The sequence below is a fragment of the Carassius auratus genome, chromosome 16, assembly GCF_003368295.1.
Source record: "Carassius auratus strain Wakin chromosome 16, ASM336829v1, whole genome shotgun sequence".
NCBI classification, from domain to species: domain Eukaryota; kingdom Metazoa; phylum Chordata; class Actinopteri; order Cypriniformes; family Cyprinidae; genus Carassius; species Carassius auratus.
This window is the reverse complement of record NC_039258.1, coordinates 25,449,508-25,475,695: the sequence shown is the minus strand read 5'-3', so window position 1 is coordinate 25,475,695 and position 26,188 is coordinate 25,449,508. Positions and strand designations below refer to the sequence as shown.

The 26,188-nt window shown below is 38.0% G+C and overlaps 1 long non-coding RNA gene and 1 pseudogene across 2 annotated transcripts; one reads left to right on the top strand and one right to left on the bottom strand.

The window, feature by feature from the left end:
- Nucleotides 1-4,774: 4,774 nt before the first annotated feature.
- LOC113115644 (uncharacterized) overlaps nucleotides 4,775-26,188 on the bottom strand; it is a 55,478-nt pseudogene continuing 34,064 nt past the window's right edge.
- LOC113116598 (uncharacterized) lies at nucleotides 13,249-14,537 on the top strand. Of its 2 annotated transcripts, none has more exons than XR_003294047.1 (4): nucleotides 13,249-13,375; nucleotides 13,789-13,842; nucleotides 13,998-14,115; nucleotides 14,222-14,537. It is a non-coding gene; the product is annotated as an uncharacterized LOC113116598 (long non-coding RNA). The 2 variants fall into 2 exon arrangements; XR_003294048.1 differs by having other exon boundaries at nucleotides 13,995-14,115.

Here is a 26,188-nt window from a genome sequence, read left to right as displayed (position 1 = left end):
AAGTATTGTGAAATACTGTGTATTAAGAATAATTCTTTATAGGCTTTATGGACAGATACGTTTGGAGTGACTCTTGAAGGATCAGCACCACATCCTCTTTTACCACTGTTTAAAGAATGTATCTTACAGTACAGGTGCGAATGAATTTTGGATAGCTTGAATGGTTTTGTCATGGTGATTTTTTGAAATAACAGTAAAAAAGGAACCAGTAAATGTCTTTTATTTGTTTAAGTGCAGCTTCTAAACACTTCAACAAAATGTACACATAGAAGACAAGTCATGCTGAGGAAATATGCATAGTTTCATGACTACACAACACTATATGGATGAGAGAAAATAAAAAAAACTACCATACATCTGATGTCACTCTGTCCCTCTGTCACTGTGGGTAATATGTGTGTGTGTGTGTGTGTGTGTGTTAAGTGTGTGTGTGTTAAGTGTGTGTGCTGAGTTTGTGTGAATGTGTGAGAGAGGAGATGGGCTTGGTGTCAGAGAGAGAGAGAGAGAGAGAGAGAGAGGGAGGGAGACTTAATCATCTCTTTAATCACCAGCAGAGAAAAAATAAGCAATTTTGTGTTGTTGTTGTTGTTGTTGTTGTTTTTTCATCATTACAGCTTAAGAAATATCTTAGGCCTCAACATCAACTGTTGCTGCATCATGTAGCCTTCTCCCAAAATTAATAGTCATTAGTAAGCATTTTATAAATACAGCTATAATTAAATTGTTCATGGTTTATATGCACATTTATTTTGAGGAGATTAAATGCTGTAATCTTCCTAAAAAAATAAAATTAAATAAACAAACACAGAACTCAGAAACACTTATTTCTAGATGCAATAAAAGAAAACTGTACACTATATATATATATATATATATATATATATATATATATATATATATATATATATATATATATATATATATATATAAATATACACAATTGCATAAGTTTATATTTAATTTTTTTTATCAAGTCAAAAATAACAGCAAATAACAATGTCAATAAAAAAACGCAATAATATTAGAATAGCACAACATATTGTGGAATACTATATTAAGACTTTATATATAGGCTTTATGAACAGATGAAGTACTAGCATCACCTCCTCTTGTACGACGGCTTGAGGAATATATCTTCCAGATAGTACCGCCGCTCCCTATATGCAGAATACGCAGTCTTCGTAGGGCACCAACTCCCAGAGGTGGCACCATCCCAGTAGCTCAAAAAAAAATAAAACATGCGCCATTCTCCCATCCGTGCTCGCGACCGCTCGGACATTTGCGGATGAATGTTCGTAATTGATGGATGGACATCTATGCCCGGGTAAAAGACATCAGCAATCCGGCACAGAGAAAAGAAAAGTAAAGTAAAAAAAAAAAAAAAAAAACAGGCATAAAGTTGGCTTGACATTGGACATTCGAGAGTCTCAAATTTAGGGACCGTCTCTAAAGTTACATGTGATATTGTTATACACTTTTCTAACGTCAGTAGCATTTGAAGAGAATGACTTACAGTCATAAAACAACTGTAATTGTCCATCTAGGTGACAGCTATAATGCATAATTAAATTGAATGTTTGATATTTATTAAAACAAACTGTAAGTCATATGTAAATTATGCTACTTTTTCACATGGGCTCAAACGCAAATTTGAAGCTCAATAGCATTTGAGGAAAAAGACTTGCAGTCATAAAACAATTGTAATGTGTTCATTTAGGTGTCAGCTACGATGCACACCTTATACATTTTTTATATATATTAAAATAAAGTGTTACTAAAGTTATATATATTGTTCTGTGTATGTGATTTCAAAGTCTAGATGGGTCGGATTAACCTTTTAACTGCCATATCCCTTAAAATTTGATTGCCAGAGGTTTACTGTAAATGCTTATGCCCGCTGGGCACAGTTTTCCCGATGCCACCGGGGTGGCGTTGCACTGATGGCTTGAGCCCGCCATCGCTGCTTGCAGCTATATTTCTTCTTCTTCTTCTTCTTCTTCTTCTTCTTCTTCTTCTTCTTCTTCTTCTTCTTCTTCTTCTTCTTCTCCCGAATGAATCGCATTTTTGAGGGCTTTAACATGCTCAAAAAGTCATGAAACTTTGCACACGCGTCAAACCTGGTGAAAATTTTCATCTGATATAGGATTCAGAAGAGGGTGTGGCAAAATGGCTCGACAGCGCCACCTATACCAAGAAAATCAACAGCCTTCCAGCTATGTTTCACGTACATGCACGAAAATTGGCACACATATGTAACACACCAATACTTACAAAAAAGACTCTTGGAGCGAAATTCTAAACCCAACAGGAAGTCGGTTATTTTTAATATTATGAGCATATTTTGTGTAATTTTGGTCATTTCCATGTGTTGTATTTTAACGAACTCCTCCTAGAGAGTTCTTCAAATCAACACCAAATTTGGTATGCCTAATCTAAAGGCCTTTGCGATGTTAAATTGCGAAAATCTTGAGTTTTCGTTGAAGGGCGTGTTCGTGGCGGCCTGGCGAATTTCGATGATTCGCCATGAAAAATGAAGTTGCTATAACTCAGACATACAATGTCCAATCTGCCCCAAACTTCACATGTTTGATGAGACTCCGAACCTGAACAGATTGACATGCCCATATTCAGTTATAGTCATAGCGCCACCTATTGGCAACAGGAAGTGACATATTTTACGCTGCGACGAACTAGACATCAATGTCTTTTTTGTGGTCAGTCTAATCTAAAGGCCTGTGCGATGTTCAGTTGCGAAGATCTTGAGTTTTCATTAAAAGGCTTGTTCATGGCGCCGCGAAGAAGTTCGATGTCTCGCCATGGGAATAAAAGATGTTATAACTCTGGCATAAAATGTCTGATCTTCCCCAAACTTCACATGTATGATAAGAGTCATGGCCTGAACAGATCTGCAGGCCAATATTCCACAGGGTGTGGCAGAATGGCTCTATAGCGCCACCTATACACTTTCAACGGAGTGCGCCTCGAGCTATGTTTCATGTACATGTACAAAAATTGGTACACACATGTAACACTCCAATACCTACAAAAAAAGTCTCTTGGTACGAAATCCGGATCCCAACAGGAAGTTGGTTATTTTGAATTTTCCCTTCAAAATTGGTGTTGTTTTTGCCATTTTCAGGGGTTGTACTTTAACGAACACCTCCTAGAGATTTATTCAGATCAACACAGAACTTCAGTGTAATCTAAAGCCCTTTGCGATAATAAACTGCGAAGGACTTGAGTTTTAGTTAAAGGGCGGGTCCATGGCGGCCTGACAAATTTCGATGTTTCGCCATGAAAAAGGAAGTTGCACGTCCACTGCCTGTTTACCTAATTGTATTTCGGCACCCTGGGTTGCCAGTTGGTGGAAGACACAGTGTATTTAATTTCATTCATCGTCAAGTGGGCTTTTTCCTGTTGAGCCCCTTTCACACTGCCATTCCGGCAAATACAGGGGTAAAGTGTTCCTGCAATTGGTCCCTGGTCGCTAGATGTGGCACCCTTACGAAAAATAACCATGGTTTTATTATAGTAAAACTTTAGTAACCCATGGTTTTTTGGCGTATTGACTGCCATTTGTAAAACCACAGATTTACTACAAATACCATGGTTAAACTATGGTTAATATAGCAAAACCATGGTTAATTTGTGGTTACCATGGTTTAACTACAAAAACCATGGTTTTTTGGTTTTATTTGTAGTAAAACCATGGTTAATTTTCGTAAGGGCACTTTCACACTGCCAGTGATGACCCGGTATATGTGCGTGCTTTCACACACAACCCTTGAAGATCCCGTAATGAGACGTGACATCAGCGTGTGACGTGTAATGTACGAGTCAACAACGCTAGGCACGTTATACTGTCACTGTAGCAAGCAAACGGTCTCGGCGTCAGCACGGAAAGTGAGTAACTAACTGATCTCTGCTTCATTACAGTTTGCACATATGTTTTCATCGCGAATGTTGATCTTCCTTCAAAACAGCCGGTAAAAGAGTCACGCGATAACGCACATCATCACTTCGACACGGAATTAGATCTGGCTTTTGTTCACACAGCGTCCCGGGTCGAACCCCCCAATGTTACTAGGTCCCCGACCCGGGTTCAATTCCGGGACGTGGTTGCTTTCACACAGAAGGTGACCCGGCAATGTTCCGGAAATATTGCGGGTCCGACGTGCAGTGTGAAAGGGGCTTTGGTGTCATCAATCTGGCAACCTGCGTGCATTTCAAGTCTGAGGAGGAGGGGCCGGGTGAAATAAAACTCTCCAATGTTTTGAATTTGGATTGCAATACCTCGCTAGTTCAACCACTTGGTGTCAATCCTACATACAGCGTGAAACATGTAATTTTGGATGTTTACTGTCATGTGAAAACTGTGTCTCTGTTTGGCAAATTTACGCGCATTTAAACATTTCATCTAGCACAACACCACAGTGGCTAAACCAATGTAAAGAGTTTGGGGCAGGGCTAGCTGTTTGACCGACTACATATACTTTACCTTAAATTTAGGTACTTTTGTTTTATGTTCAAAAAAGCCAAATTTTCAAAGTCTTGTTGAATTCTCAAAGTTTTTTTTTTTTTTTTTTTTGCAATTACAACATTCAAAACTTTCATCACCATTTACACCCAATTCTTCTCTGACACTTAGGAGACTTTCAGCTGGTTGTGCTTTTTTGCATCATGGTTTGTACAGTGCTTTGCTTTACAAGGTTTTAAGCCTTTATTGTGATTGGTGGAGTTTGGGCATACTCCTGCAATGGACTTGTCCCTAAACTCACAGATTGCATTGGTATCTAGTCGGCTCTGAAAAAGATGTAGTGGAAGAGACAAAGCTGTCCTGCATGGCTGGACTGCTCCTGCTTTTGAGAGGGGAAATTGTAAGGAGGGCATTTCTGCTTCCTCTTTCTTTCGTAATTTCGCCTTTATGAGAGGGACCAGATGTAGGTGGGGAGAAAATGGGCGCAATGTGCACCCATGTCAGTCTTGAACCTGACCACCGGATAACATTGTGCTCCAGGGTTTCACTAGATTTCTTGTCTGATTTGTTCTTGTTTGAGAAAAGGGGAGGAGTCTTTGAGGAGCCCTCTCCTCCATCAACATATGGCCATTGATGTTGCTCTTCACAAAATTCTAGTTTGGAGCTTTTACACACCATGGGAGGTGAAGAGGATGGCGAATCTGTGTCTGACCAGCTCATTGATCGCTTCTGGAAGAGCCAAGAGAGAATAAAATGGGAGTTAATGTCTACAAAATCACACAGTATAAAATGGAGAGCAAAAAATATTATGCTGGGTGTTTCTTGTGTGTCTCTAACCTTGACTGGAATATGTAATTGGTCTTTGTGCTTTTGTGGGGGAGTGATATTGCTGCTGCCATGGGTTGAAATGTTTTGAGGTGAAAGGTCAGCAGGGTTAGGTGTCACAGAAACTTGAGCAGTCACTTGAGGGAACCAAAGCTTTAGCATCACCTTTATCTGCAGCAAAGTGGGTAAATATTTCTCACTGTTGAGAACAAAGAAAAGCAAAAAATTAAAAATTAAAAGTAATTTCGCACATTCTGATGCCAAACATTAGTGAAACTTCCATATTTAAAGTAAAAATTACTGCCACCTGGTTTAATATTATGTTTGGTTTATATAATTAGTTTGTGCATTATGAATAATATGAATAATAACAATAATCTGAGCAATAAGTGAACACTTTAATGCACCATGTGGATGCTAAATGACTGCCTCTGCGAAAAGCATTAAAATAATTGAATGCACAGCTAGCCATGCATTGTCCCGCTTATACCATGGTCATTTGCCAGCACTGAAAAGTTAAAGCATTACCGCCATCTATATCTCAAATGTACCATTGACACTCTATCTACAATCTCAATTACCGTTTCAAGTGTCAATGGTCCACTTTGAGAGATAGGTGGTGGTAATGCACTTATAACTCTGCGATCCGCCATAATGCAAAAAGAAGAATGCCTCACTTTTGCTACTGTGAAGCATGTTCACAAGAGCTCTAACCGTTTGGACATTGCGTGAATCAAAGGTAAAAAATAAATAATAAAAAAAACCACAAACCCGATTCCACAAAAGTTGGGAAGGGTAGCAATAAGAGGCTTCAAATAAAAATGTTAAGTTCTTTTAGGAAAACTAGGACGCCATGTCATCTGTACCAAGTTGTTATCAGCGCTCGGTTCAGAAGCCTGCATCTCTGATGGTATGGGGTTGCATGAGTGTGTGTGGCAAGTGCAGCTTACACATCTGGAAAGGCATCATCAGTGCTGAAAGGTATATAAAATTTCTAGAACAACATATGCTCCCATCCAGACGTTGTCTCTTTCATGGAAGACCTTGTATTTTCCAACCTGATAATGCCAGACCACATACTGCATCAATTACAACATCATGGCTGCGTAGAAGGAGGAACAGGGTACTGAAATGGCCAGCCTGCAGTCCAGATCTTTCACCCATATTTGGCGCATCATAAAGAGGAAGATGCGACAAAGAAGACCTAAGACAGTTGAGCAACTAGAAGCCTATATTAGACAAGAATGGGACAACATTCCTATTCCTAAACTTAAGCAAATATGTCATCTATGTTGTATTCTGAAAATTCCACATCATTGCATTCGGTTTTATTCACAATTTGTACAGTGTCCCAGCTTTTTTGGAATCGGGTTTGTATATAAATACTGTTCAGAGTCTTTACACATCAATGTAACGTCATGAGCTGAAGGGTTTAATATGGATTTGTCTGTGTTTTTTTTTACTCTCATAGATTCTGTTACCATTTGCTATGCATTGTAAGGCTGAGAGACTGCAACGATTGGAGCTGAAAATTATAATTTGTGTTTTACTGAAGAAACAAAGTCACATACATCTTGGATGCCCTGGGGGTAAGCAGATAAACATCTAATTTTAATTTTTGGCTGAATTATCCCTTTAATAATGTTTGCAGTGCAATACTTGACCAAAAGCATAAATATTTTGATTATTTTATAAGTTAGGCCTATAGTTCATTAGTGCCAGCATTCTGCTCACTTCAAATCAGACACAGAGACGAAATAATAAGATCACATTTATTTAAATAAATTATAGCACTGACTGATCGATCAAGAGAGAGAGATGACAGCTATGTTTAAGTTACTTCAAAAATAGTGATTTTATCACCTTGTTGAAGAGGAATGTACTGTAGCTATTGAGTATCCAGGCTATTTTATTAATAAAAGTTGCGGGCAGTGCCGAAAAGTTTCTGTGTATGCACAGTGCAATATTTAATATCCGAACTCTGTCTCTCTCTCTCTGTGTGTATGTGTCTGTGTGGTTTTGTGTGCATCAATAAAAGCAGCACTTTAATATAGAAGAATATAGAATAATACCAGTGTATTTAACAGTTTAATGCATACTTGCCAGCCAATCAGAATTGAGTATTCAGACAGACTATGGTATAAAGTAGTTTTATAAATAAACAGTTGTTCTCTATAGTTCATATTGCATTATACGTAAGCTTCCATGTTAAAAATGTATATGCAGATAAATTTGAATTAAGATTACATCAGTTATACTAAAATAAAACTGCAATTATGTTCAGCATCAATTAAGTTCAGCACCAGTCTATCAGCACTTTCCACAATTAGTTAATCTCAGCAGCTGTAATAGTAAAAAAGGATTATATCTTAAGTCAAGTCAAATCACCTGTCTGAAGTTTATACATAAGTTGCATTAAACTTAGATGTTGTTTAGAAGATGGACCCCTGGTAATGTCATAAATATTTGCAAACAACAAGTCAAGATTATACCTTACTCTGAAATACTGCAAAACAAACTTTAGCTTATTCTGTTATGATCTCAATTAATATCGAATACAGTTCTTCATATTCTACATATTCACACTGTCTCACCCAATATGTGGTCTCTGCAGGACTCCTACAATCTTCTGAATTCTGTCCACTGCAACACTCTGCTGAAAACCGCTCAGACCTGTCAATCGCAAGCAGTATATGTAATGATTTATCTTAGGGTGTACTCACACTTGGCGTTTTGAACCATGTCCGAGCGCATTTGACCCCCAAAGCCTGGTTTGTTTGACTAGTGTGAGTGCTCCATGCCGCGCTTGGGTGCGGTTCGTTAAGCCAGCCATGGCCTTGTTGGAAGTGTGGGCTAGGGTACGGATTGTTTGGGCACGGGCACGGTACGCATGCAGTGTGAGCGCTAACTGCATCGGAGCATAGAAAAAAAATTACATTTTGTATGCGCAAACATATTCTATTGCCACACTACAATTTTCAATAAATTTAATTCAGTGTGAGTACTCTCTTAGTATTCATCAGAAAGAGTCATATTAATTCACTTCCTGCACAGCCTGATGTGTTTCCACTTGTGTATTGAAATCTGCAATAACTGAAAACAATAAAGTTTACAGCAATAATTACAGCTGTTTTATATCCTTACAAAGAGTGATGTTTTAGTTCACCCAAAAATGAAAATTATGTAATTAATGACTCATCCTCATGTCGTTCCAAAGCCGTAAGACCTACGTTCATCTTTGGAGCACAGTTTAAGATATTTTAGATTAGTCCGAGAGCTTTCTGTACCTCCATTGAAAATGTATGTACGGTATACTGTTCATGTCCAGAAAGGTAATAATAACATTATCAAAGTAGTCCATGTGACATATGAGGGTCCGTTAGAGGAGCATCAAAAATACATTTTGGTTCAAAAATAAATTAGATCATGTTTTATTAGCTTTCTGGACATGGAAAGTATACCGTACATACAATTTCAAAGGAGGGACAGAAAGCTCTCAGACTAAATCTAAAATATCTTAAACTGTGTTCCAAAGATGAACGGAGGTCTTATGGGTTTGGAACACCATGAGGGTGAGTCATTAATGACATAATTTTCAGTTTTGGGTGAACTAACCCTTTCAGCCTAGACAAACACATAAACAGTGCTTTTGTCTCACCTTTGTCAAATCGCCCTTTCTTCAGTCCATTTAGAAGCTCTAGCAGTGGCCGAACATAACCTTGGAGTTCTAAACACTGAGAGGGAGAGAAAGCCACAATTAATAAATCTTTAAGAAATTTTCTGATATTAATATTGGTATAAGACAATCACATCAAAAGTGGACAGCACTAAATGCAAATGCAATGGAGTCAAAAAGTTCTACTTACCATTATTATCATCATTCAGAATACTGTCATAAAGGACATCAATATCGATTGTAAAGTTGCATAAAAAAAAGAAAAAAAAATGAGCAGAGACAAATATTCACATGGACTTATCATACAGGGAGGAAGGGAGCTTGAGCAGACAGCAACACAAAAATAATGAGTCACAGCATAATAATTTAATAGTGTGTTCAGTATTACTGAACAAAAATATTGTACTAATTTTGACATTTAGGCACTTTAGAAATTCTAATACACAAGTCAAATGGTTTTGATCAGTAAGATTTTTTATGTTTTTTAAAGAAGTCTCTTCTAAAATACGGCAAAAATATCAATATTGTGAAATATTTGTATTATTTAAAAATTACATTTCTATTTGACTATATTTAAAAATTTTAATTTATTCCTGTGGTTTCAAAGCTGAATTTTAAGCATAATTACTCCAGTCTTCAGTGTTGCATTATTCTTTAGAATTAATTCTAATATGCTGATTTGCTACTCAAAAAACATTTATCATCATTATTAATACATTTAATAAATTTATCAGGTTCTATGTTGAATAGAATGTTCAGAAGGACAGCATTTATCTTAAATAAAAATCTTTTCAAATGTCGTTATCATCACTTTTGATCAATTTAAAGCATCTTTGCTAAATGAAGGTAATAATTTCTATAACACTCCAAGCTTTTGGTGCAGTGCATGTATAATGTTACATAAGCTTTTTTTTTTTCAGATAAATGCTGATCTTTGGATGTTTCTATGCATCAAATTCTATTCAGTCAAAATTCTGATATACTCAACTGTTTTAAATATTGGTAATAATAACAACAACAACTACAAATTTGTTTCTTGAACAGCAAATTAGGCGCAAAAAAGGCGCAGTGCAAGAGAGAACCTTTATTATTTTCCATGACCCCAGACCAAGGATTTAGAGCTTTTTATGTAATGGCCATACGAATAATGGGGTTGTCTGTGGTTTCAGAAATTGTTTGGATATATAGACTATATATAGAAAAGAGGTGCCCAAATCACACCTTTTGGGGTAAAACAGCATGTCACTGGAGCAGTGCCCTTAAAATTATATATTTGTACATTTTTTATCCCTAGGAAGGCATACAAATTAGTACCTTAAGACTACGAATTACCACTCTAAGGTACTAATATGTTCCTATTACGGGTTAATATACAAAGATGTCCTTTTAAGAGTACTGCTATACAGTGTCAAGCTGTTGTAGGCCAAAAGGTACAATTTTGGCCACTCTTTTTCTGTCTGGCCTGGATGAGTGTGAGATTTCCCGGCCTGAAATAGAATCCAAGTCCGGCCCAGCCATAATTGGACAGTTGTGGGCTATTCCTTCATTAACATCAATCTCAGTCAATCTCCTGATTTCAACACGATTGACCAGGCATTTCAATTGCTCAAGACAAATCTAAAGGCAGAAAGACCTACAAACAAACAACTGAAGTTAGCTGCAGTAAAGGCCTGGCAAAGCATAACAAAGGAGGAAACCCAATTTTTGATGATTTCCAGATATGGGCAGTAATTACATGCAAAGGATTCTCAACAAAATATAAAAAAATGATTTGATTATATGTATTTGTTCAATTTCATTTGAGCCACTGAAATGGAGGAGGGGGTTCTCTATAAAAAAAAGGGTTGTAATTCATTTAAAGCATTTTATGTTGTATTTTTGTTCAATCCCTTGAATTAAAGCATAAAATCTGTGCTTGAATTTAATCTTGATTGTTTCATTTTAAATCTAAACTGGTGACATACAGGGCGAAAATTATGAAAATTGTGTAACTGTCCAAATATATATGGACCGGATATATTTAATATATTTAAATTAATTAGATTCAGTAGATCATGTTATGTGAAGCTTGCAAATCTTAGGTTCATTCAGTACAAGTACTTGACTACAAAGTTGCTCTTCTGCTCAAAACGTTGGCAGAATCAAAATTCTAAAATCATTCATAATCAGTGTGTTGTTATTCTGTGATGTATTAAAACATCTCTATTATTTAATAACATACACAACCAATAAACTGATGCAGTAGATGACAAAGGCAGGTAATTCAGAGCCCCTTAATCATAAGAAGTCACATTTGTGATGCATATACAGGTGCAGGTCATATAATTAATTTATTTATAATTAATAGAATTCCATTCAAAAAGTGAAACTTGTTTATTATATTCATTCATTACACACAGACTAATATATTTCAAATGTTTATTTCTTTTAATTTTGCTGATTATAACTAACAATTTAGGACAATCCCAAATTCAGTATCTCAGAAAATTAGAATATCACTTAAGACCATTACAAAGACAGGATTTTTAGATATCTTGACAAACAGAAAATTATGAACATGAAAAGTATGAGCATGTACAGCACTCAATACTTAGTTGCAGCAATGCAGCGTGGCATGGAGGCGATCAGTCTGTGGCACTGCTCAGGTGTTATGAGAGCCCAGGTTGCTCTGATAGTGGCCTTCAGCTCTTCTGCATTGTTAGGTCTGGCATATCGCATCTTCCTCTTTACAATACCCCATAGATTTTCTATGGGGTTAAGGTCAGGCGAGTTTGCTGGCCAATTAAGAACAGGTATACCATGGCCCTTAAACCAGGCACTGGTGGCTTTGGCACTCTGTGCAGGTGCCAAGTTCTGTTGGAAAATGAAATCTGCATTTCCATAAAGTTGCTCAGCAGCAGGAAGCAGAAGGAAGTATAAGGCTGCATTGACCTTGGACCTCAGAAAACACAGTGGACCAACGCCAGCAAATGACATAGATCCCCAAACCATCACTAACTGTGGAAACTTTACACTGGACCTCAAGCAACGTGGATTGTGTGCCTGTCCTCTCTTCCTCCATACTCTGGGACCCTGATTTTCAAAGGAAATGCAAAATTTACTTCCATCAGAGAACATAACTTTGGACCACTCAGCAGAATTCCAATCCTTTTTGAAGCGAGACGCTTCTGACACTGTCTGTTGTTCAAGAGTAGCTTGACACAAGGAATGCGACAGCTGAAACCCATGTCTTGCATACGTCTGTGCGTAGTGGTTTTTGAAGCACTGACTCCAGCTGCAGTCCACTCTTTGTGAATCTCCTCCACATTTTTGAATGGGTTTTGTTTCAAAATCCTCTCCACACTGTAAAAACTAAAGGTGCCTCAGGTATCCTTTTGCGTACTCCAGGAACCTTAAAATGTATTTTAAGTGCCTCAAAGCATTTTTTCATAATAGGGTTCCTGGAAGAACCATTATAGTCTTTGCAGTTCGTGCATGAACTCATGGGATCCTAGAAGCACTATGTTCCCAGTTCTGAGGTTCTGGAGTCACCCTTTCATTACACTGAGACCTCAAAGTGCTCTGGAGGTTCCTGGAGGAACTCACATTTTAAAAAAGGGTCACTGCAAGCTCTGTTAACATTAAAGTGGTTCCTGGAAGATCTCCCTTGTAAAAGCCAGTATCTGGAAGAACCCAGAGAAGTGACAAAAATGAAATGTGACATTATTATTATTATTATTATTATTTACTTTTTAGGAATGTGATGGAACAATTAGTTTTGTGGCACTTGCATGTGAAAAAAAAAAAAAAAAAACTAAATGGTTGAACAAATCTTCACACTTGTTCTGTCAAAACATAAATAAATAAAATAACAAAAGGACATACAAAATCTTCTAAATAGACAGAATATCCAACTAAAAGGTTACAGTTATTTCTGAAAACACTTCTCAGCAACAGGGATTGCAAGCAAACAGGCATCCAGTGGCTACACCATGTTTGTTATTATTATTTATTAATTTCCTCCAGACTTAAACTTAAATACTGCAATAAAAATAGTTTTATTGAAATAGGCTAAATGTTAAATCATTTGAAGGAGGATAGTTTACCTTGAAACTTTAAAGCAAACATTAAAAATATTATTTAACTAAATATGACTAAACACATTAATTTAATAAAAAAAAAAAAAGCTCTAATTATAACAATCGGTACAATAGTAATATTTAGATTTTTTTTTTCCTAATGGAATAAGTTTAAATTATTCAGAAATAACTGTTCAGCCGTTGTCAAGAAGAAGAAAATGCATGAAGCTTGGCGTCCTCGCGCTCCTGCTGTTTGCTCGCGTGCGCGTGGAAGAGCGATTTCAAATACAAAGAAGTAACGGCTCCTTTCCTCAAAGAAAGAAACAACCGCTGCGCAAGGTGAGTAAAGGCTCCGAAATAAATACACAGATTTATTATTTGTATACTAATTCCTACACTGACACATAAAACTGTATGTTTTTTTTATAACTTTTTTTTTTGTTTTAACCATTAATTTAATAGCTGCGATGCTTACGAGTCTAATGCACTTTGTGGGATGAAATGGAGACTACAAACACAAGGTCACAAACAATAATTATTAGTTAGGTTTAACTTACACATGATGTTTACATTTATTCATTGTAACTCTTTTCTTCAACTTTTCTAATTTATTGTTGTCTTTTAACGTTTGTTAAATAGTTATACATCCATGTTAACGTACATGTAACATTAGGCTATTAGCCTATTTTTAGAGTCATTTGCACATAAGGTAACGTTACATAAAACTGGTTTTGATCATTTTCTCTCCTCAGAAAATCCAGTATGGCTTCTCTAAAAATCTCAAAGGATTCACAGAGCAGCACTATGTAAGTATTTAATTATTTATTTAACATTGAAATAACTGAAATGGTGTTTCAGCTTGGCCTAATCCAAAATTATATATGACTGTGCACACTGTTACACTGAACTGAATTAAACAATAAAAAAAAAAAACTACCCATATGTTCTTTTTATTCAGCAGTTAATAAAGAAATGTGGCTCTGTAGTGGACACCTGTGAGGCAGTGGACAGACAGCTGCTGAAGTCTGATGCTGGCTGACAATAAACAGACCTCTCTGGATGTACCCCATCTTTTGTAGGTGTGTAAATAAGTTTTGCAGAGACACACCAGAAACCCTTCTAAAACATTCAATTATTTATAGTTTATTAACGGTTCTTTTTCTTTTCTTTTTTTATTGTTTTCAGAGTAATTCTAACATTGCCCTTCCTGTAACATGATGATCCTGCTGTCCTGGACTGTATATGATGAGGTATGTATGAGTTTGTCCATGTGTGTATACATATGTAGTGTACACACACAACTTATACACACACATTGTGCACTTAATTAGCCCACAACCATTAATCAATGCACTAATATGACAAAATAATTCCTGTGGTGTTCCTCATTTTTAAGATAATTAAAAAAATACCTGTGATAAACGAATAAATGTAAATATTTTGTTATTTAACTTTAAGTAACCTGCAGGTTGCGCTTATCCCTATTGCTTATACATTTACATTACATTTACATTTATTCATTTAGCAGACACTTTTATCCAAAGCGACTTACAGATGAAGACAGTGGAAGCAATCAAAAACAACAAAAAGAGCAATGATATATAAGTGCTATAACAAGTCTCAGTTAGGTTAACACAGTACACGTAGGATGGGTTTTTAACTAATATAATAAATAAAAAGAAAACAGATAGAATAAAAAAAATAAAAGAATAGAGCAAGCTAGTTAGAGGTCTTTACACATACACACACACATACATATACAATTGCATAATAAATGAAAAGAAAATAGAATACAAAAAGATTAGAAAGGTAGTTAGATTTTTTAAAGAATAGAATTAAAATAGTGAGTGTTAAAGTTAGAGGGTCAAATAAAGATGGAAGAGATGTGTTTTAAGCCGATGCTTGAAGATGGCTAAGGACTCAGCTGCTCGGATTGAGTTGGGGAGTTCATTCCACCAGAAGGGAACATTTAATTTAAAAGTCCGTAAAAGTGACTTTGTGCTTCTTTGGGATGGCACAATCAAGTGACGTTCACTTGCAGAACGCAAGCTTCTAGAGGGCACATAAGTCTGAAGTAACGAATTTAGGTAAATGGGTGCAGAGCCAGTGGTAGTTTTGAAGGCAAACATCAATGCCTTGAATTTTATGCGAGCAGCTATTGGAAGCCAGTGCAAATTGATAAACAGAGGTGTGACGTGTATTCTTTTTGGTTCATTAAAAATTAATCTTGCTGCCGCGTTCTGAATTAATTGTAAAGGTTTGATAGAATTGGCTGGAAGACCTGCCAAGAGGGCATTGCAATAGTCCAGCCTGGACAGAACAAGAGCTTGAACAAGGAGTTGTGCAGCATGTTCTGAAAGAAAGGGCTTGATCTTCTTGATGTTGAATAAAGCATATCTGCAGGATCGGACAGTTTTATCAATGTGGTCTGAGAAAGTCAGCTGATCATCAATCATAACTCCAAGGCTTCTAGCTGTTTTTGAAGGAGTTATGGTTGATGTGCCTAACTTGATGGTGAAATTGTGATGGAACGATGGGTTTGCTGGAATCACAAGCAGTTCTGTCTTGGCAAGGTTGAGTTGAAGGTGATTGTCCATCATCCAGGAAGAAATCTCAGTTAGACAAGCTGAGATGCGAATAGCTACCGTCGGATCATCAGGATGGAATGAGAGGTAGAGTTGAGTGTCATCAGCATAGCAGTGGTATGAAAAGCCATGTTTTTGAATGACAGAACCTAATGATGCCATGTAGACAGAGAAGAGAAGTGGTCCAAGAACTGAGCCCTGAGGCACCCCAGTAGTTAGATGTTGAGACTTGGACACCTCACCTCTCCAAGATACTTTGAAGGACCTATCTGATAGGTAAGACTCAAACCATTGAAGTATTGTTCCTGAGATGCCTTTCGCCAGTAGCGTTGATAGGAGGATCTGGTGGTTAACCGTGTCAAAAGCAGCGGACAGATCAAGCAAGATAAGTACTGAAGATTTGGATTCTGCTCTTGCCAGTCTTAGAGCTTCAACAACTGAGAGCAAGGCCGTCTCAGTTGAATGTCCACTTCTGCAGCCAGATTGGTTGCTGTCAAGGAGATTGTTGTGTGTGAGAAATGTAGAGACTTGTTTGAACACAGCTCGTTCAAGTGTTTTTGCAATAAAAGGAAGAAGGGAAACTGGTCTGTAGTTCTCTAAAAGAGATGGGTTGAGGTTGGGTACACTTTATACACTTTTTTTCTACCACATCTTTTCCTTCCCCTCGCCTCTCTATTAATGTGCTTAGACACAGAGCTCTGTGAACAGCCAGCCTCTTTTGCAATAACCTTTTGTGTCTTGCCCTCCTTGTACAAGGTTAATGGTCGTCTTTTGGACAACTGTCAAGTCAGCAGTCTTCCCCATGATTGTGTAGCCTACAGAACTAGACTTAGGCCCCGTCCACACGGAGACGCGTTTCTGTGAATACGCACACATTTTTTATTGGATAGGCATTTCGTCCACACGGATCCGGTGTTTTCGCAAGGTGAAACCGCTATTTTTTGAAACCGGGTCCCAAAGTGGATAAATTTGAAAACGCCGTCTTTGCGTTTTCGTCTGGACAGCTAATCCGTATATTTTCTGAAACTATGACGTCATCAGCCCATGTCTCCCCCCTAGTCAGACAGCTCTACGTCATGTAACAGCAACAAAAACATGAACAAAAACTGAACGATTGTCTTTTTATTAACTAACATTAACACTGATTAATAAATATATTGTTCCATGTTCGTTTGGGTACCACACGCAAGGTTTATGAGCATAGTCCAAGTCTTCTTCTCTGTTTTTAGTGTATCTCTGTGGCAGGATTACAGCGCCACATACTGGCCTGGCATGTATACTACATTATTTTGCGGTTTCGTGTGGACGTGGATATTTCTTGAGACGAGGAAAAAAAAGATCGGATTGGGGTAAACTCCGTCTCCGTGTGGACGGGGCCTGAGAAACCATTTAAAGGCCTTTGCAGGTTTTATGAGTTAATTAGCTGATTAGAGTGTGGTACCAGGTGTCTTCAATATCGAACCTTTTCACAATATTCTTATTTTCTAAGATACTGAATTTGAGATTTTCCTTAGTTATAATCATCAAAATAAAAAGATATGACCAGCACCTGTAAATACTACAGGTAAAAAGTAAAGGGTATCCACTGACTACATTTGATTGGACCACTCAAGAAAGATGTTAACATCATGTGTAAAGGGTTAAGAATTGGTAGAAAAATTCTCACCTTACGAGCAAACAGCAGGTCACCTTAAGTTCCTCCATTCTTCTCTTGCTTGCTCTCTGAGCTACTCCATCTTAATAGAGACGAAGAAGACGAGGAGAGAGACCGATAGGATGAGATGGATGAAGATGCTGACCTAGCAAGACTGTTGTCCAGTGGTCTCTCAGGGTCACTAGACACAATAAACGCATCACATGCCCACTGAGAACCAGGATGCTCCGGCACTCTGTTCATACTGTGAACATTTCTGTTAGAGAGACCTGACTGAGTCAAATGGATTGCATGGGGCTTGCCCCTGTTCTCCAACAGGAAAACATCCGTTTCATCATCACTGAACATGAAATTGTTGTTGGAGCTTAGTGAATCCTGTGATGGCTGAGAGGAAATAGATTCTGTCGACTGCATGACTGTGGGAAAGACAGATAAAAGAGAGGGAAATATCCTTTAAAGTCAAAGTTTTCAAATAAAAATGTATGTGTAAAATTAATGCAAAGAAGAACGAGAAGACAGAGACTAGCATTAAAAAAAAAAAATTCATAGTAGGCTGACTAGAGGGCAACTTTACAAAATGTGCAAACTTCAGCAATAGTGGGGCCCAAATGTTGGAGACCACTAGTTGCTCATGTATTGCATATATATATATATATATATATATATATATATATATATATATATATATATATATATATATAATTTCTTTTTAATTTAATTTTTTTACGAAAAACAAAACAGGAAACACAATGTTTTTTTCCATTATTAAAGACTGAATTTAGATTAAAAATGTATGAATACAAAGGAAATGAAATTACTTCCCAAAAATAATTAATCTATAATGACCTCAATAAATTCCTGAGATCAAATAAAATAAACAAAATGCCAAAACTTGAAAACATTAATGTGTATCAAACCACTGAAGTAAGGTTTTCCATAATAATACATATATTATTCAGATTAAATTTAAAATCTGAGATTTTCATGATCTTTTAGAAAGCATATTTCAATAAAATCAAATACACCCAATTTCATTATTACATTTATTTAAGTTTTGTGGAAGCCAGTGCAGAGTACATGGAGTCTGTCTAGACCCTCTGATATAACAGAAAAAAGACAAGCATGCATGTCTGAGCAAAACTGTGTAAGTGTGTGTGCATGATTCGGTTGTGTAAGTGTATATGATCTAGAGCAGGAAAATAGGGGGAGGGGTGCAGCAGGATGCTTTAACATAGTGGTGTCAGGGTTACTGAGGGAGAGGACCCAGATGCAGAGTGAACAAGGAACGTTTATTGACAAAAGACCAAGCACATTAGGAGGGAGCGGCTTGAACAGTCCAGACAGTAGGATTGGGTAGATGGGTAGACAGTGGAGCAGGCAGATGGGGGGGGGATGACCGCCGAGGGGGGCTCTGGGTGACAACCGAGGGCAGGACTGTAGAGGAGGCTGTGCAAGGGACCAGACCACAACACCAGGAACCAAGGGCACTTGACTATAGAGGTATAGCCACACACGTCAGACCTCCAGGCGGGGAGACCCAGTAGCCAGGGAGAAGGCAGCGGGCAAGACAGGAACAGACAGAACTCACAAAACACTAGACAAGACTTAAGACAACAGGAGAACAACAACAACTATAATAATAATAATAATAATAATAATAATAATAATAATAAAAGGGCAAAAATCAGACAAGGGTGCTATGACCTAGAAACAAGATAAACTAGGAAAACCAAAGCTAACTAACCAAAGTAAACTAAAAAGGTAAAGAAATAAATACAGAATAAAGTTCTAGAAATAACTGGAGAGACTAACCAAGAGAATAACTCAAAGGGGAAAATAAATACTTTAAAGAACAAGTCAAATTAAAAAGTGAGATCCAAACAAAAAGAAACACTTAAACTAGACTAGAATGAACAGTGACGAGATAAACTTAAACTAACAAATACCAGACTTAAACTGACAAGGGAAAAACTCTATTAGTATGGAACAGCTAGCACGCTAACCAGACACTAACTCACACACAAAACAAACCGGCAAACACATGAGGGAAGTGATCACAATAAAAGCATACAGAGACATGAGGAACAGGTGACAACACTCTGACTAATGGGGACTAAACAAGGGGGCGTGACCAGGGAAAGCAAGGAGGTGGGACAAGAGGAGCACGTGGTAGACACAAGAGACACAACCATGTGCTCAAGCACAAAATAAACAAAGACACATTGAACAAAGACAGTACAGACAAGACTGTCAGGACAGGATCCTGAAAAGTGGTTAAAAAAGGCAGCTATGGTCTTTCTACTTCTTCATTTTATCTTATCTTATCCTATAAATAAATATACATACATACATGTATATTTTCTGTTGCATTTTAAATGTAACTAGATTGCACAAACAGTTACACTCCAATTACCAATGTCAAAGTGAGCAGTCTAAATTCTATTCCCTATTATCCATGTGTGGCATGCATGCTAACAACGAATTGTTTAATAATAAATAACAAACTATATATATATAGTTTGTTATTTATTATTAACACACTATACATACATTAACTTCAGGGCACCTGTGCAAGCAACGCAAACCCTTTCCGACGATCCTGTCTACTCTACCCCACAGATCAGCTTGCTTTCTGGGCTCACTCTCTCTCACTTGTCACTTCCCCGAGTGTCAACATGTGCATGGACACACGTGCCCAATTTAGTGCCATCCACGCACAGCCTCTCGCTGACCGCTGCAGTCAGATAGTAACAGTTTTATTACGATCTAGCCAGTAATTGTTCCGCTCTTCTGAGACTGGCCAGTCATTGACTCGATCGTAGTTCCGCCCATGCGTGCTATTTGTGTTGGCATGGGCCGATGCGGAGCTGAAGTGTAACCTGTTTTTATACAGACTATGTGTAAACGCGCAGGTCGTAAAGATACAGTACGGGCAGCGTGTGTGCGCGTAATGTAGCCTACATAGTGCGCATTCACTCTTGTGATTGGAAAGGAGCAAGATTGTTACGCAAGGAAATCATAAAATTATAACTTCATAACTTAAAATTCTCACTATCACGTGGTAATCGTCCATTGAAAGACAGCTAATCTACAGACTACATACATGTCAGATAAACCAGCTGACACACGTGAACCTCTGTCTTTAGTCTCACTTTAAACACATTAAAACATGAAGCTTTCGTCAAGGATTTTACTACATTTGTAGAGGTCTTATAGCTGAAGCATTTGTTTTGCAAATGAATTAAACAATTATAAAATTTAATTAATTTTTCTTTGTTCAATATATTCTTTAAATATTATTTTCCGCACCCATACTGGTTTTCAGAAGCCATGTCTTCAGATGTTAGGGCATTGCTTAAAATCCAAACAGGGATGAATTTAGAAGCTACCAAATACTTCCATGTTTTCCCTATTTAAAGACAGTTACATGAGTAGTTACACGAGTAAGTATGGTGACACAAAATAAACTGGTGATTTCCTAAGTCGATACAAATTATGACTATAATCTATGGTGGAAGAGCAATTCGCAGCACTTCAATCTTGGAGCAGTAATATCATCACTCCTGAAAACTAAACTTAGTTATAATTTTTTATCTGCTTAGAAAATCGTCACAATTTTATTTTGTGTCACCATACTTAGTTGTGTATGGTTCAACGATCTCAACTGGCTGAGGGCAGCCTAAAAAGATGCTCAGGACAGTTGACGGGACACTGCTGCGCATCGTCATGAAAGCTTATCTTTTCACGTGTTTTTAAGCCTTACCACTTGTCGATTTATACATTAAAGCATCCAAACACAAGAAGCGGAAAAGCTTAAAGGCCGTGTTGCAAGGTTAATTTTTTAACGAATTTGTGCAATTTGCTTGTTGGTAATAAACATTTAAAGGTGCCATCTGTAATGTTTGGCAAAAAAAAATCAAGTCATACTCCACATTCAATACCAGATGGGGGCACTATGCCTCAAAGTGAATTGGTCTACTCTAGAGTAACAAACGAGAAACGGCATAGTCTCTATGCTCCGCCCCTACTTTCACAACAACACTACAGCCATAGCCGAAGCCTAACTGTGCGTTCACACCGCCGGCGTCGAGAGCGTCAAAAATCGCTCTTGCCGCTCTGCAGAAAGATTTGTGAGCGCTCAGACGCTCTAACGTAGATCGAATGCTTATTTTGTATTTAAAGCGGCCGCAAAGCAAACAAGCTTGTTGATCTCATGCAGACTAAACCATCAGGAGTTATAACCTCATTAAATATTGTTGTGGATGAAATATTAGGATCCTTTACTTAAAATGAACATTCTCAGACACCTTGGTCCACGTATCACTTTTAATTTATTTTTTTATGTCCCTGTAGGCAAACAGGGACATATCATAGATTAATACAAACGCTAAACAGCAATAATCAACCTGTCCTTTATTCTGCTTGAGAACTAATGTGCCAACTCTCAAGCATTCACCGTGAGACACACGCAATTGACTCTTTTCACACGCTTTCACGCCACACATCAATTTTTTCACGCACAGAAAAACCACGAAGCAAAGAGGACACGGAGACCAACAGACTAGACAGAGCAGGTTAGTTATGATACATAGGGCTGTGCAAAAAATCGAATGCGATTTTCATGCACCTTTCATCAGTAAAGACGCTCCTGTAATTAGAAGTATATCTCCAGCATGTGTTCAGATCAGGGTTGCCAGGTTTTAACAACAAATCCTGTCCAGTTGCTTCTTAAAACTAGTCCAAAACTAGCCCGATCGCGTTTCCGGGAGGTTCCCCAATAAAAATTGCTTCCCGGGGTTAAAATATAAATTTTTGGGAAGGGTTTCCAGGGTAAAATTAGCATTTAAGGGGCTAAATATCACGTTATTGGTATTGGGATTGCTTCAAACCGCGGACATGAAAAACAACCGCAGACTTGGCAACACTGGTTCAGGTGGAGCGGCAGTTACTGCACAGAGCCTTAGTCTACCGACAACTAACAAAATCGCTTTCAAAATCGACAAAGAATCGCCTGCGATTTTAACATCGATGTTGTGTAGATTGTCTGTGTATTACGGCTCTGTGTAGTAAATGCAAACCAGTGTTGTCAAGTCTGTGGTGGTTGTTTTTCATGTCCGCTGGTCACAGCGACCCCAATACAAATAACGTGATATTTAGCCCCTAAAATGCGAATTTTACCAAGGCAACCCTGCTAAAAAACCTATATTTTAACCCCGGGAAGCAATGTTTTATCGGGGAACCTTCTGGAAGCGAGATTGGGCTAGTTTTGAGAAGCAACTGGGCAGGATTTGTTGTGAAAACCTGGCAATCCTGATCTGAACACACGTGCTGAGATATACTCCTAATTACAGGAGCGTCTTTACTGATGAGATGTACATGAGTAAAGACATGCACAGCCCTATATAATAAAATGGGTAACGTTAAGTTATAGCTAGCTAATTATCAAACACAGCTACGGTTAGCCATCGCTAACATTAGCACGTTTATCGAACAGCCTTCGATACATTTCTATGTTATAACTTCCCGAAAACAAATACACAAACATATAAAACAAACTTCTAGCGAAATACTAACAGCATCTAACTTGCAAGTTCGGAGTCGAACCTCATTTCTTTCAGGTCCATCAGTTGTCTCCAGCGATTAAAAGCAGTGCCGATGTTTACTCTGGTATTCTTATCAGATTTGATTTGTGATTCAGAGCGCAGTTGTTTCCCTGTAGCAGGTGTTGGTCTCTTGCCAAGGGCTTCAGCTATCCTCCCACTCTTTTCCCTGAACTGAAAGTAGTGGGCTGTACTTTCCACATGATTGACATCAGGTTCAAGTACACGCCCACAAGCCCTGCGAGTTATTCGTGTATTGCAAGTTGGCTGGTGGATATGTTGCCCGCATACTGCCTCCCACGGCCGAAACTGGTATTACAACACCTGTCGGGCCGGGGCTAGTAATGCTAATGCTAATTAAGGTTGATATCTCTGCAGCACTATAACTTGAAATTTTTTTTATGACATCATCGCCCTTATTTCTTCTCATTCTTTTGATGCGTGTAGGTCATGTTATGGATATTTTTACCTCAGTTTCTGCATATGGCACCTTTAAACTGTTATCCATTGTATTTTATGTTGTTGGGTATCACAAAACGGAATATAGTACGAAAAAGTAGGTACTATCTTACAGCGGTCTCCTTTCCCCCACTATGCATTGCATCACGTCACGTTGGGGAGAGAATTTACCAAAGCACGCCTTGAGAGCATTGAGAGTGACTAGAGAGAGACGAGTAGTAGACGAGAGTATTCTGATAGCGTAGATTATAGATAAATAGATAAATACATTGATGTATATAGATAGATAGACTACATATATAGATAGATAGACAGACAGATAGATAGAGAGATATCGACCAACAGCGACCCAAACGCACTCACTTCCCTACAGCTTTTCAGCGCATTTTCCATGCATTGACCTAAAATCGTTTTTTCAACATGTACCACTTGCATAAACACTGCATCCATAGGCAGTATTATTCGTAGGGGCTGTCATCGTTGTTTTGCGTGCTGTGTGACCTCGGAACTCGGAGTACATCGATCTAGTACGAGGCACAAGTGTTCGGTGCGCACGCAGAGACAGAGTCACATATCACGGACAGTAGCGTTGAACCGAGCTCTCTTCTGAGTTCTCCTCGAAGTCCCTCCTGCACCTGAACGAGCAAATACAAATCACAATTTGAACAAACAAAAAGTTCAGTACCGTGGTGTTCTGGTGTTCAGGGCTCACGCAGAGAGAGGCGTCTCTCAAAACGCATGAACACCGAATTTGCTTATTTTTGCTCTTGTGCCGACAAATACATACAGCAAATTATAATATATATATATACATATATATATATATATAATTATTCAGCACCTTATGAAGCACCATGTATTGCTTATGTGTTTTTTTTCTGAATTGCTAATGCAACCTTTTCACACCACAGACTGAACAAAATTAAGCATTGCTTGGTAATTGCTCAACAAAGTATTGATAGTTGTGTAAATATTGTCATAATAACAGTTGTCTGTAGTTTTGGTTGATTGTAATCCATTACATGCATTTCTATCAAAGTTATGACATTATAAAGAGGAATTTGTTCTGACAGTTTAACTCTAAGTTCTTGTCATATTTTAGAACCACTTTACAAAGTGATAGCAAATAAACTAATAAATTGAGAAATGTTGAAGGTGTCTGAATAAATTTTGGTTTGATTGTGTATTTCATTTTTACATTGAAGACTATCCATTGCTATTTTACATTTAATTATTCGGTTTCTGTACCTGGACACCTATAAACTTAAACATTGTGTAAATAAGAAAAAATAAATAAAAATGAATGAACATACAAATTAAACAATTTCAAACAGGGCCCGCTGGTACAACCTTCACTGGGGCCTCGCAAAGCCCAGCTACGGTCCTGCGCGTCACCATGGAAACCATAAAGTAATAATAAATAACTAAAAAATAACGGTCACCTTGAAAAACTCATGCTGGTTGTTGGTCAGCTCGATTATTTACGTGTGAAAGGGTTAGCCTATATGTTGTATGCGCAGCCGCAGAGGAGACATAATTTAAGGGCGCGAGTCCCGCAAGAATATGTCACAAAAACGGATTTCAAATTTCTTTTCAAAAGCTCCCACAGCAAAGCGAGTAAGAGAAGGGGGGGGGGGGCAACATCACTGGATTTGACATCCGATTCATCGTTATGTGCAGCAGCACCACCGGCAGAAAGCCGCCAGGATGAGCAGCAACAGCTGACCCAAGTGAGTAAACCCACAACCGACACCCTCACTATGAGCCACTCTCATCCCTCGTCGCCACACGTGGATAGTCAAAAAGCAGATGCAGGTACACAGTCCTTCAGGCCTCCGCCTGCATATAACTGCGGATGGGACAACAGATATCAGTGGCAAAGAAAAATTTTCAATCAGTCTGCAGTTTAGCAATGACCACCTAGAAGTACAACATTTCTGTCTTGGCTTTTACAACGCCCCTGACACAATGGCTGAAATCTTATTTCTGTGCATAAAGGATGTCCTGGTGTCCCTCAATTTGTCACTGGAGCGACTGAGGGCTACTGCTTTGATGGAGCCAGTAACATGTCAGGGAGGTTCAATGGGGTGCAAGCTAAACTGAAGGAAGTACAGTATTGTTCAAAATAATAGCAGTACAATGTGACTAACCAGAATAATCAAGGTTTTTAGTATATTTTTTATTGCTACGTGGCAAACAAGTTACCAGTAGGTTCAGTAGATTGTCAGAAAACAAACAAGACCCAGCATTCATGATATGCACGCTCTTAAGGCTGTGCAATTGGGCAATTAGTTGAAAGGGGTGTGTTCAAAAAAATAGCAGTGTCTACCTTTGACTGTACAAACTCAAAACTATTTTGTACAAACATTTTTTTTTTCTGGGATTTAGCAATCCTGTGAATCACTAAACTAATATTTAGTTGTATGACCATAGTTTTTTAAAACTGCTTGACATCTGTGTGGCATGGAGTCAACCAACTTGTGGCACCTCTCAGCTGTTATTCCACTCCATGATTCTTTAACAACATTCCACAATTCATTCACATTTCTTGGTTTTGCTTCAGAAACAGCATTTTTGATATCACCCCACAAGTTCTCAATTGGATTAAGGTCTGGAGATTGGGCTGGCCACTCCATAACATTAATTTTGTTGGTTTGGAACCAAGACTTTGCCCGTTTACTAGTGTGTTTTGGGTCATTGTCTTGTTGAAACAACCATTTCAAGGGCATGTCCTCTTCAGCATAGGGCAACATGACCTCTTCAAGTATTTTAACATATGCAAACTGATCCATGATCCCTGGTATGCGATAAATAGGCCCAACACCATAGTAGGAGAAACATGCCCATATCATGA